The 14076-nt window shown below is 44.3% G+C and overlaps 1 pseudogene; it reads right to left on the bottom strand.

The window, feature by feature from the left end:
• Positions 1–1129: 1129 nt before the first annotated feature.
• LOC137141943 (uncharacterized) lies at positions 1130–9098 on the bottom strand (annotated as a pseudogene).
• Positions 9099–14076: the final 4978 nt, after the last annotated feature.

The raw sequence follows: 14076 nt of genomic DNA, 5'->3' as shown, positions 1-14076 counted from the left end.
TATTAAAAGCAACTGCTTAAAGTTACTGTTTTCAATCTCTCCTAGGCCAATTTGCTTGGATTCACAAAGAAGTTAAAATCTAAACTACGGTTACTTAAGGTCTCACTGGCGAGTGTAGACTCAGCAAGCTAACCTTCAGTTATTTATATGAAAGAACAGAAGGGGAAATACAATCTTTGAAATGAACGCTGACCACTTCTTATCCTCTTAACCCTGGGATGGGAGAGAGTCCTTTCCACACGGCTGGTCCAGGTGTTGATCACACTTAGGATTCTACAGCTTCTTGTGTTGGATTCAGTCAACTCTCTTGAGCACACGAGGACCCTAGTTTCAGGGCTTGTAGGAGGGGGCAACCCTTTTATTCCCATTGTACACATGCCAAATGAGTGCTTAGGTTTTAGTTTTCAGTTTCTTTGCTGCTTCCACTGGTATCCAGTAGATGGCATTGGTGTAAAACGAACTTCTTCAATCCATTTCTTATCGGAGGCTTTTTAAGTTTGATTTATTTCAAAGATTGTATTTCATTATGAAGCCCTACTATCAGTTGGGGTCCCCTCTTTTAAACAATATCTCTTAATATCCCAGAGTTATACCCTGGTTTGTATCTTTTAACATTTCTCCTTCCTTATACCAGACAATTCGCATTACTTCTAGACAGGGCTGGTGCAAGAGTATTAGACGCCCTAGGTGAATCTTTGGCCTTCTGCCCACTCCCCCTCCCTCCACAATTAACTTCTGAAAATGAATATTGTGCGTTAGTATGAATAAAAATTCTGCATTTATAATTACAGATTTCATTTTACATGAAGAAGAATATTATGATCCTGACTGTACATTCTCATTCTCCTACACTTTTCACAGCATATGTACTAGAAGAAATGCACATTATAATTTGTAATTTGGCTCACACGATGTAATATGTAGTGTTCCTGCAACAAAGTTGATCATTAGAATTTAGAATTTAACTTTCCGTGCTTTCCTTTTAGCAAATGTAGAAACAAGTTCCTTCAGGTCCATATTTTGTGCAATTTCATGTTCTGTTGACAAAGTGGATAGCCCAAGAAGTCTTTCTTGCATGATTGAGGAACGAATGTATCTTTTGATCAACTTTAGCTTGGAAAAGCTTTGCTCACCACTGGCCACAGAAACGGGAGGGGAGGGTCAAGAGGATGCGGAGAACAATAAATGCATTGGGGACACTATCTCTCAGCTTATTTTTGCATACAAAGTTCAGTACATCTTGTGGCGATGCAAACTTTGGAACTTGTCTTGCAATGACTTGCAATTCACTGCGCAAATCTGAAGCATTAGTATCTTTGGAGTCCCCATGTTTTAAAGTTTGCTCTAGCTTCAATTAATGTTCCATAATTTGCTTTGATGTTCTATTCTGCAAACTCTGAACATCATAGAGGAAGCCAAACACAAAACTAATCTGATGCATTTGTGTGACTCTTTCTTCAACCAATTGTATTGCTGAGTCAAGGACTGCAAAATAAAAGTTCACTTTGAATTTTTCCTTGGGGCTCTGAATTGACTCAACATCTGCTTCATATATGAACTGCTTCCTCTTTCTCCTAATACGGACCAGATCTGGTTGAAAGTGTGATGGTATCTCGAAATCCTCAGCAAGTTCACGTGCGTCTACCAGTGTTTTCTCAAACCCTTCGTCACACCTGCAGTCTACAAGAAACTTCTTGGTTTCTCTCAGTTGATTAATGGCATCATGTGTGTCAAATTCCTTCGCCTGAAGTTGTTTGCTAGTCATATTGCTCTCAAAGAGGATGTCATACCACACAACAAGAGAAACCACAAACTTGAAACTAGAAATGTGCCTTTTGCAAGAGCTTGTGCAACTACTCTTGAGATATTGTGCCCCAGACAATGATTTTCTATTCGTCATGATGCCATGTCAACTGAAACAGAACAAGAAAGATAATATGAAATTTTGGGAAACACTGCAATGTAAATACATGGCAATCTATATGTATGTCAGTATATTTCGATGTATATTAGTAGATCTAGACCTTTCATTCCCACTACTGAAGCCTCTTTCTTTACTTACGTAGTTTCATGAATAGTTTATTCAGTTTTTTGCCGCCCCTCCAAATTTTGCCACTTTAGGCAACCACCTAGTTTACCTAGTGGTTGCACCAGCCCTGCTACTAGAGTGCAACAATTATTTACAATAAAAACCAAAAAAATCCTTATCTTCTAAATTTGGCAGATGTTCAATAACTGTCCTCAGAATGGAGCCAACAGAGCGTTATGTCAAACAGGAGATAACAGTGCTTAGAGACTATAATAGCAGCTTTAAAAATGGAGTGAGTGAAAGAAACTGAACTTAACATGATTGCTAATTTGTAAGGATTTGCCAGTGGATAATTTAATGGGTGGTGAAAGTAACAGATTCCTAGATTTGAAAGCAATATGTACGAACATTAAGGCTGCCGTGATCTTAAAGAATGCGAAGCTATATCATGCCATCAATCCTTAAGCAGAACACCCTATGGACTTCAACAGGAAGCTTGTTTTAAAAGTCAATGGCACGTTATTGCCCATGATCAACATTGCATCCCAGCAGAAACTGTGGGAAATCAAAGGCTGCAAATTTCTCTTGACCAGCAGATGACTCCACACATTGCACAGGCAAGAAAATGGCCTTGGTTTTGATAGTGGGAAGACACAAAACAGATGTTACCATTTAGATGATAGAAAAGGAAAAACGGGGACTCGCTATGCCTATGAAAATGATTTGCTGAGGTCTTCTGGACCATTCTGTAGTAGATGGGGCGAGGAACAAAGAAAGCCCACTGCAATAGCTGGCATCAGAAATTTCTAGATTTAAAGGAGAGCAACAAAACCTTGTTCAACATTCATTGCCCAGGCTGCACTGATGCATTATGTGCAGCTGATGTATATGCGGCTTGATCATAAACTGTAGAGCAGAGATATTCACCACCATTTTTAAAATAGCTGTAAGGGGATACGACTTTGTGAATTCAAAGCATTTGTAGAAGCCGACACTCTGCAAATACTATAACTCTACTCCACCAGGTGGTTAAGTTTGCTAGATTGTGTTGACAGGGTAGTAAACCAGTGCAATGCATTTCTCAGCTAGATCCACACGCATCGTAAAAAGCTGATTGTTTTTCTGATAACTGTTGAAAGAAACAATTGCAGAGCCCTTCTGGCAAGAAAAAAAAAAAGTCATTTCAATTTTTCACAGCCACTCTTTTAAAATATTTCCAAGAGGCTCTCCAGTGTGCAGTCACATGCTGCCTGTATTGCAAACCGGAATGAGAGTGCTGGAGAAATCTCTGGCGGCTTCTGTTATATTTCTCTGTACACGAAGAGCAAACAGATATCATAAATCTGAATAACTTTCATTTAGATTAAAGGAACAACAAACCAAGAAAGAACAAACCAAGGGAAAAAAATCCCCTCGAGAGGCAGCGCATCCACAGCACGCTTGTGTCTCTTAGATTTTTAGCCGTCTGAACAGCAATGAACACAAAATGGATGCCAGCAATGGCATAGCCCTTAGAGATTGCACTATCACCCGGCAGAAATCACGAGTAAGCCCCCAAATCATGAGCTTAGCGTCAAAAGATTTAAAAAAAAATAAAGGTGGGTTGTTTTCCTTTGCCTTCTTGTTCCGGAGCCTATAGGGTGCACTCATTTCATATTTCCAAGCTTTTCTCTGCAATCAGGAGCGCTGAGACTAAATAAATAAAGCTGCGGTTCTCATGAAATCTCCTGATTCCAGCAGTTTGGGCTTTTACAAAACCCCTAAACACCATGTCTATTATAATGGCTACTAGTCAAGATGGTCAGGGATGCAACCCCATGTTCTGGGTGTCCCCAAATCTCAATGTAATTGAAAAGGAGAGGTTTATTTACCGTTCAGTAACTTGACTTCTTTGACTTGTTTTGGCCCTATGGGTGCTCCACCATAGGATGTGTGCACACCGTGTGCTCTCGACCAGAGATTTGAATTATCACCTCATGCACCAGAGCGAGGGTACATAGGGAGAAGTGGACCCTGCCACTCCAGTTTCTTCGCACATACAGAGCAAAAAGACGCCACAGCAGAGGGGAAGAAGGGTGGTAGGGGTGCACCTTTGGGGTAAAACACCTCGAAATACTCAAGTTACTGCAAGGTAAGTAACCGCTCCTCCTCCTTTGAATATATGTCCCCCTGGGTGTGCCATCACAGACGACTCTCAAGCAATAATTCAGTGTGTACTAGGTGCTGTGGAGGTAGGTCCATGAATGTTCGGAGGCTAGCGTTACCAAAGGTCGTGTCCATCTTGGATGCAGGTGGGACTGTGTGGGAATGTCCTTAAGACGGGCTATAGAAGTGGACTGAGCCATGGTGGAGTGGGCTGTCACCCTGCGGGGAGCACCCCAGCTGCCTTGTAGCGGTCTATAACGCAACGTGAAACCCACTTTGATAGTCTGTGTGTGGAAATCCATATCCATTCATTCTTTCACAGTAGGAGACACACAGGCTGGGGGAAGCCTTAAAGGTGCTTGTCTTGTCCAGATAGAAGGCAAATGCCCTCCTAATACTTAAGATGTGGAAGTTGCCTTCTTCTCTTGAGGAGAGAGGTTTAGGGGAAAAGTCACTAGAAAATGGGTCTCTTGATTGCTATGAAAATCCGATGACACCTTTGGTAGAAACTGAGGCTGGGGGGATTGCAGCATGACTTTAGAAGGTACTATATGGCAGGTATGCCATGGGCGCCCCGAGTTCTCTCCCCCTTCTAGCTGAGGTGATGGCTACCTGTAATGACATCTTATGGGAGAGAGAAAGGAACAAACAGGTGACCATAAGCTTGAACAGGGGTGTTAGGATATAAGTATATAGTTCAAATTTGTATAGGTATGTAGGCTTGTGTATTTGCTTGAGATTGAGTCTGCTTTTGGGGCATGTGGGCCTGCCTGAAAGCTAAAGTCTCCAAGGTACGCATGTTAGCAAAGAACAAAGACATAGTGTGTTCTTTTTGCCTGTTTGCAATTAGATGAGGGTTTTTTTTATTACTGTGGAAAAGATATGGGACGTAGTTAAAATGTTTCAAGGCACAGCGGAGGTGTGATATATGAATGCACAAATGAGGGAAAGCTCTGACTCCTCTTTAAGACAGACGCTAGAGCAAGGCCAAGCAACCGGCTGGGAAATCGAGGGAGGTGTTAAAAAGAAACATAAACATAGGGCCATAAACTGACCAGGGCCAAAATGTGTTCCCGTTCCCGGCCCCTCCCATGGAGTACAGAAGGTCTGAGCGAAGTGGAAGACATCAAGACAATGTTATAGAAAGGTGAAGAAGATCAGAATACCAGACTTGTCTGGGCTAAGAAGGTGCTGTTAAAATGACCCTGCCCTATTCCTGCCTCAGTTTGAGAAGCGTTTTGCGGCTTAGCCGTGTTGGGGGGATAGGTACATAGGGCCAGGGGACTTGGGAGGGTGTCTCCTAAAGAGCTGCAACCACATCTCCCCTTGGATGAGAGAAGATTTGACATTTTGTATTTTTGGGGGTTGCTAACTGATTTATTATGGTTAGGCCCAATGCTTTGCCGATGCTGTGAAAGATCAGATTGTTGATTTCCCAGTCGTGGTCCTGGGAGAAGTTTCTGCTTAGGGAATCTGCCACTATGTTCTGGAGGACTGGTAGACAAACCATGGAGATCTCCATGTGGTGGGCAATGTATCAATTCCATAATTTTAGGGATTCTGTGCATACAGACTGGAATCTTACTCCCTCTTGTCGATTTATACAGTACATCGCCGCCCTGTTGTCCATCATTATTCTGACCCGGTGGCTCTAAACGTTGTGGAGAAAGTGCTGGGATATGTATCAAATTGCTCCTAGTTCTAAGATGTTGATATGAAGCAACGTTTCCTGTTGGGACCACTTGCCCAGTGTGGTGGAACTTTGTAGGTGAGTCCCCCACCCCCAGCCTAGAGGAGAGGAGTCTGTTGTGATGACGCGGGTTGGTGGTGGGCATGAGAATAGGGCTCCTACACAGACCATCAGGGAGGGGGTCTCTCTCCATCAGCTGAGGGAGTCCAGTATCCATGGGGATATAGAAACTCGTTTTGCAAGTCTGTGCCTCTTTGCCATGTACATGGTTTTGAGACAGGCCTTAAGACACAGAGACATAATCTCGCGTGTGGTGTAACTAATGTCAAGACCAACACGTAACCTAAGAGCCGGAGGCAGGTCCTTACTGTTGTCTGAGGACTCTGCGGTAGAGTAGTGATCAGACTGGGTATGGCAGAGAACCCGTCCTTTTGTAGATAAGTTCTGGCAGGCTGAGAATCCCAGGTAGCTCCAATGAAATCTGACTGCTAAATGGGTGTGAACATGGACTTTTCCAGGTTGATACAAAGGCCCAGGGAGTGAAACAAGGTCAGGGTTTTGTTGGTTGCCGATTGGGCCTCCAGAATTGAACATCCCTTGAAAAGCCAATTGTCCAGATAAGGAAAGATTACAATACCCTCTCGACGAAGGTGAGCTGTGACTACTGAGACCCTTTGTAAATACCCGTGAGGCCGGGGAGAGTCTGATGGGAGGGACACAGTATTGATAGTATGCTAAGCTAGGACTAACGTAATGGGCAGTCGGAACCAGGGGTGGTACTGGAGCTCTTGCTGGGGATGGGACGCAAGTTGATATTGACAACACTGCTGCTGTGGCAGCAGAAATGGTATCCCTGTGCTCCAGGTGCATGCGACTGAAGGATGATGGTACCAGAGAGAGAGAGAGCAGAGGCTTGAAAGGATTTCATATTATTCTGAGAGGGTGTGTGTACCAGTGCCTCAGACCTTCTTGAGTCTTTAGATTCAGATGAGCCTTGATGCCTGGATGGTGCGAAGGACAGGCCCGGATGGTGCCTCTCAGCACTGTTTGCTGGCAGGTTTATCTTGAGATGTCTGCTTAGGCAGTACTGATGCCTTGGTCCTGATGTCTGTTGGCGCCTCGGAGGTACTCATTACGGGACACACGGTCTCCCTGGGATCCATTTTAAGAAGAGACATCACCTTTTTCTGGAGGTTCTCTCAGGAGAAAGAGGCTTTCTTTTCTGAGAGTGCTTTGTCTCTGAGGCACTGCCAAAGTATGGAGGGACTTGGTCCCCACAGGCTTTAGGGAGTGTTCCAAGAGTTGGAGCTTCAATCTTACCTCCCTTTGTGAGACCTGCTTTGAAACCCTGTTCAAACCTTGTACTTGGCTGGGAGGTGAGAGTCTCCAAGACACTGGAGACAGGTCTAATGCCTGTCACTTCAGGGGGAAAATCTACTGCAGATCTGCCAAGGAATCAGTCCTGGAGAACAGGGAGGGTCAGAGTGGGGATCCCCCCTCGAGCACAAACTTGTGCAAAGTTAGAATTAAACCCACTACTAACACAAACACCAAATACTGAAACAGACTAGAGTGAATAAAACAACGTGAGAAAAGCTTCTAGGAGGCAGCAGACATGCAAACTGCTCTGAAGCTGCAGGTGGTTGAGATGGAACTGGAGTGGCTGGGCCACTCCTTTACATATCCTGGTTCTGGAGTTCCAGGCTGTTTAGTGCATAGGCATGGACCATGGACACTGCTGATTCAGTCAAGAGCATGGGGCGTGCGCACATCCTACAGTGGAGCCCCCATCGGGACATATACTCGAAGAAGTGCATGACACAAAAACATGAATAAGTTACAGCGCTATTGTATAGCACATCATAAGCATTACAGTTCAGGTACTAGCTCAGCTGTTAGAGCAGGAGCTTTGCCCATGATACTAGGCTGGGTTTCAGTTCATCTGATGACATTTATTGTGGCTTCAGCATGAGGTGGCAGAAGCTTCATTAATGCAAATTGTCTGTTGTGTTAATGAGGTTGGTGCCTTTGGGAAGAGCATGCCAATTATTCTTCAGCATCTGCAAGGGAACCTTGTGCAGTTCTCCCCGCTCATCAAGCCAGCGAGGCGCCTGTCACTGCTAGTCTTGCATTCGCAGGCAGGTGACACGGAGGCAGAGTTTATGTAATAGCCAAGGCTGGCACCAGACACTTTGGGGTGCTCGGCTGTTGCTGCCGCCTGGTGGAGCTGAGGTGATGCCCCTGAAGAGGCAGAACACATGAAGTTGTCTCGGCTAGTTAGGCGTGGGGCAGCTGGGCCACGGATACGCTTTTCCACCCCAAACCACAGGGTTGTCAGGCCTGGTAGAGTTGGGAGGGGGGGTGCCCTTAAAGAGCCAGATTCCCTGAAGCTGTCCTTGATTGTGGGGCATGTCTGGGCTGGACCCACTTGGATGCAGTAGCTGCCAGAAGCAGATGTGACCAGTCACAGACAGGAGCGTGCACTATATCTTTGGGAGGGGTGACACAGCTCACACCACAGCACCAGGTGGCTCTGGTAGGCACTAGCGAGGGCAGTCATTAATCACTTGCAATCTGGCCCCCTGCTTTGTTTTTGCTAAATCATTTTTCAACATGGGTCTGGATAAAGACCCTGTTACTATCCATTCACATGCCGCATACCTAGGCCCCAGCTGCCTCACCTAGCTGGCTTTGCTAATGAGCTTGCCTCACCAGTTTAACGTCAAGCGTAGCCAGTGAAGACGAGGAAGCCTTTTACAATATTAATCCACATCTTTTCCATCATTTGATCGAATGTAGCCCTAGATTATAAAGCCAGAAGGGACCACTGTGATCAGCTAGTCTGACCTCCTTCAGAGTCCAGGCCATAGGCGTTCCCTGAATTAATTCCTCTTTGAACTAGAGCATATCTTTTAGAAACATGTCTAATTTGATTTAAAAATTGCCAGTGACTGAGAATCCACTGCACACCTCGGTAAATTGTTCCAATGGTTAATTACCCTTGCTATTAAAAATGTACACCCTATTTCTAATATAAATTCATCTAGTTTGAATTTCCAGCCACTGGGTCTTGTCATACCATTGTCTGCTAGACTGAGGAGCCCATTATCAAATTTTGGTTCCCTATGGAGGTACTTATAAATGGTGTTCCACTCACCCGTTAGACTCAAGGAGGTCAACCTGTTTATCAAAGAGGTTATCACTATACGGCAAGTTTTCCAATTCTTTAATCATTCTTGTGGCTCTTCTCTGACTGACGCGCGCGCGCACACACACACACACACACACACACACCCCCCCCCCCCCCCCCCCCCCCATTTATCATTATTTTTCTTGAATTGTGGACATCAGACACACTGTTCCAGCCGTGGTCACACCAGTGCCAAATACAGAGGTAATCGAACCTCCCTATTCTGACTTGAGAGTCCCTTGATTTTACATCTAAGGATCATATTTGCGCTTTTGGCCATAGTGCCAGGTATCCATCGTGATCTCCCAGGTCTTTTTCAGCGTCGCTGCTTCCCAGGCGTGAGTCCCCATTGTGTAAACGTGGCCTACTTGCTTTGTTCCTAAAGGTATGACTGTATATTTGGCCATAGTAAGATGCATATTGTTGGCTTGCACCCACCACCTTTACCTGCAGCTCAAGTGTATTTATGACAGTGTGGATACTCTGCCTCGTTACCGGGTGGCTCACACCTGGCCACATGGACAGTCAGGTGTGCTCACCAGTATCTGCAGGGCTGAGCGGTCTTGTCTCCTATAAACTCCACAAACACCTTTCCACGGCGAGGACGCTTTGCTGGTGAACCATGCTGTGATGGAGTATGCACATCCCACATTGGGCCCACAGGGTTAAAAGGCAATGCTGGGCCCAGCTAGCCTGCCATGCATGCTGTGGGTGGAGGAGTGGGTTGAAAGGAGCTCAGGCAAAGGCTGGCGGACAGTCTGCAGACGAGAGGAAGCCAGCTGGAAGGTTGAGCCTGAGGGGGACCACAGAGTGGGTAAGGTTCACAGGCAGAGCCTTCTCCGCCCCCTTTGAGCACGTGCAGGGCCCTGATCCTTTGGACTCTTGGTTGTAAGGTGATGGACTATAGGGGACAGGGTCTGTACTGAAGGGATCTATAGGTAGTTAGTAATCCAGGGAAGCAACTTGGATTCACTGCAGGGTGGCCCCTGCTGGTGTTGCCTACAGAGCCCCTGGGCTGTGACTTGAGTGGGTCTTAGTCCTTCTAATACATCCCTCAAGGGCCTAGACCCAGAAAGTTGAAGATCCCCACTTTAAGGTCAGGAATAAATACCTCTACCAGAGAGGCATGGGACTGGAAGTTGGGTGCTCTAACCACAGGCCACCTGGCCCTCCAACCACACATGCAGTCTCTCTGCCAACCCATGCCTGGGGTTTAGTCCATAGGAGACATGATCCTGGCTCTAGAGCTCAGGAGCCGGATTCCCCTGCTGATCACAGGAAGCCCATCCAGCAGCTCGCTCGTTCTGCAGAGGGGCATAGCCGTGCTCCGGTATTGTCAGAGCCTGTTAGTCTGATCGTCACTTTCTGCCTCTACCATCCATTTTATAAAGAATTTAAACTGGTCTGATAACTGTACAGAAGATAGGACCCTGGAGAAAATCCATTCCTCTATGAAAAGGCTGGGATAGGCTTTAAATGGCTGAAGATTATAAATGCCTCCAGATGCTGAGGCAACGTTTTAGCACTTCCGCCCTCCCTGTAAGTTTCCATGGCCAAAGGGATAAGCTTGCATGTAATATGACAACTGGAATGCCCGTTTACGGCAAGAAAACTCACACACTTAGGAATGCATGGATAATTGTTATACTTACAGCTGGCTTTGTGCCTTGAAGCAAATGCCAGCCATGCAAATAAAAGTAGAGTTGAGGATGGACGCATACTGTACTCCACAGCAAAGATGCGTCATAGCATCTAACAATTAACTTTTTGAACTGCCTGTAGTTTCTATGGGAATCCGGCTGTCTTGTAGCAGAAATACATTGAGCACAACTGAGGTAAGGAAAGGAAACATTTTTTTAAAATTGGCCTTTTTGTTAAATCATAGAAATCAGTGATTATTTTGAAAGATGTAAATGGGCTCGAGTGCCCCCCCCCCTGGCCCAGACTATACACTGGTGTGTAAGGAAGGCAGTCACAGTTTATTTATCTTGCAGCCTTAGTGGGTAATACTAGAAGCACAAGCTCTGACCTGATTAGGAGCATTTTATTGCAGATAATATTGTTATGTGTTGCCTGGGAAGATGCCAGGGAGTGTTTGTTACACAGTGGACACGGTAAGTAGTGAAGCTGTGCAGCAATGCTTACATAGCACTTTTCATCCCTAGACTTCAAAACATCAAGGAAAGGTGGTGAAATAGCATTATCTACATTTTATAGACGGAAACACTGAGGCGCAGACAAATTAAGGCCCCCATCTTCTAAGCCAGGGTACCTCCAGTTTTGGGAGACCAACGTCTGATGCATAGGATGACGTCAATAGGAGTTTTGCTTCAGTGGGGTCAGGATTTCATCCCAAGAGCCTGATTTTCAAAGTCACAGAGCACAACCAATTCCAACTAATACTCAGAACAGCACCTCTTGAGCACCTCTGAAAATTAGAGTCAGAAATGGAGTGGGTTGGAAAATTGTGAATTTCATTTTTCATGAACATTTGCTCAAAAAGTCCCTATTTTTAAAAAAATCATATTTAGTCAAAACTTTGAGCCTAATTGTCACATCTATGTAAGTAAGTCGTAAGCAAGTGCATGGATTACAATGGTGCTCCCATTAGATTATACCAGTGTAAGTGAAAAGAGAACCAGATCCATTATGTCAAAAAGTTTCATGGGTGTAAGTGTTCAACTCCAATCCAACCGGTGCCTAAAGAGCTTTATGTGCAGCTGCCCTATTGTCTAAGTAAGAGGAAGATAGGTGCATAAGTGACTTTCCAATGTGGGGATGGTGTGATAAGAATAGGCAGGACCTCTATGAAACCAGCATTAGCTGCACCTAACTTCTGAGCATTGTGGGAGGGCCCAAGGGATAAGGGCCTAAGTGGGACTTTCAATAGGGATGGGTGGGGGCGGGCAGCACTTGGGCACCTTGGATTTTGGCATGATCAGAAGATGCTTAATTCATAAGGCACAACTGGAGGTGAGCCCAGCATGCAGCAGAGGAACAGTAGAGGCAGCAGCTGGGACAGGATGACCTCCAGTCATCCTGAGAGAGAGAGAGAGGGGGCAGTATGGAGGGGGAAGCTTAACACATATTTGGGAAGATTATAGAGCAAAGCCGCATAACCGTACACCTGACATTACAACAAACCTACTACTACAACAATAATGTTCAGTGCACCATGAGCATTCCAAAAACATCTTACATGACATACTTTGCATTAAAGAATACACAGTTACACTAGAAGGGTGAACATGACTGATACACAATCACACCGTAAGGGTGTACATGGGGGTGCAGTGTGTCACACCTGTTTTTTTTTGTTTCATTTCACAGCCAAACCACCTTTGTCCCCTATAGTCTTATTTTATTGTTGGAGGAGGCAGTTTCCACTCCTGAGAACAAACTGAGCTGCCAGTCACCAACCAGCCCTAATATTACCTTATCACCAGGCCATCATCCCTGCCTTGACAAATTGCCCACTGTCTTTTGGATAAGCAATGTGTTTTTTAAATAGATGCTGCTGGTAAAAATACTGTGGACTTAACTGGGCAGAAAATTGGGATGTTGAAAGAAATGATTTGGAGCAGTAGCACCAAAAAGATGAAATGACAAAAGTTTCTATGCCAAGGCTGTTAAGTTGCAGTCTGTTAGGATTGAAACTTTATTGAAAAATCACTATGAAATGCAATGTAGGCCACTGAGATAAGACACAGATTATCTGGTCATTGAACCCAACTAGAGAGCTTAAATTCTGCTTTGATGGACAGTTCTTGATCTGCTCCAGTGCCTTCCACACACTGGAAGGCCTTTCCTGCCCTGAACTCAAAGTCAATGCAAAGGGACCCTGACTGATTTTATTCTGCTAGGTCTCAGCTTTGCAAATGTCTCACACAGAAGAGCTGTGCATCCCAGAGGAATAAATGAATGGTGCAGCTCTAAAGAAAAGGGGACTTGAAGGATACCCTTCAGAGAAGGGAATAGGCAGGACTGATGATGATGGATGTGAGGAAATGATTAGTTAAGACCAACCAATTGGCCCCAGTACCATGACCAATATTTTTCAAATTTAGATGCCCTAAATCACAAACCTATATTCCATATATAGTGTCACAAACAAGAAGCCTATTTTTAAAGGTTTTCTGCACATCTGGAAATCAAGTATATTTTAATAGATATCTAAAAATATAGTTACAAGCCTAACTTTAGGAACCCATTTTGACCTATATGTTTTGAATGAAAGAATGATTTTTATGGTGCTATTGCTTCTTAATTTGCTTGAGTTTTTTAAAATATATATATTTGCATTTTCAAAGTGTGTAGGGATTTCTTCTGCCCACACATCTGTCAAAGTGACATTTCTCCATAGATCTACATTAGCATCTCCAGCCCCATGTCAAACAGCAGAGTGCTTCTAGTCAAGGAAACAAAATGAGACTGCACTGTAACAGATGTGCCATAAATCTACTTAGGGCTGGTAGTGTCCCAACAAAATGAGAAGGTGCTTAGGCAGAGAAATGAGGAATAACATATGCTACAAGCCACAGACACCCTTCCTGAAACTAGTATAGGAGCACATTCTTGATTTGTTTACAATACAATCAGCACAGAAAAAAATCTATTTTTTAATAATATGCTGCTTTTCATTGATAGTTTTCAAAATATTGTACTCAGGTGAGTAATTAGCATTATCCCCATTTCCCAGAGAGGGAAAAGTGAGGCACAGAGAGAAGTGACATGCTCACTACTGTATAGTGAGTTGGTAGCAAACCTGAGATTTTCCCATCTTCCAGTCGAGTGCCAGATCCACCAGACCACGCTCTTAAAATCTTATCGAATTTAACAGAGATAAAACTGTTAGAATTCTTTAGAAATTGCTGTACTCACCTACTGATTTTAATAGCGTGAAGAGGCATACTGTAGCAGGGATATAATTTATATTAGATAAAATTCTGTAGGGTTTTTCATAAGGGAAATATTTACCAGGGAATAAAGAAAATTTCCATTTCATAGAAATGAAATAAAATG

The sequence above is a fragment of the Emydura macquarii genome, unplaced genomic scaffold, assembly GCF_026122565.2.
Source record: "Emydura macquarii macquarii isolate MOO-44397 ecotype Brisbane River unplaced genomic scaffold, CSIRO-AGI_Emac_v2 contig_3122, whole genome shotgun sequence".
In the NCBI taxonomy this organism is placed as follows: domain Eukaryota; kingdom Metazoa; phylum Chordata; order Testudines; family Chelidae; genus Emydura; species Emydura macquarii.
This window is presented reverse-complemented; position numbering and strand designations above follow the sequence as displayed.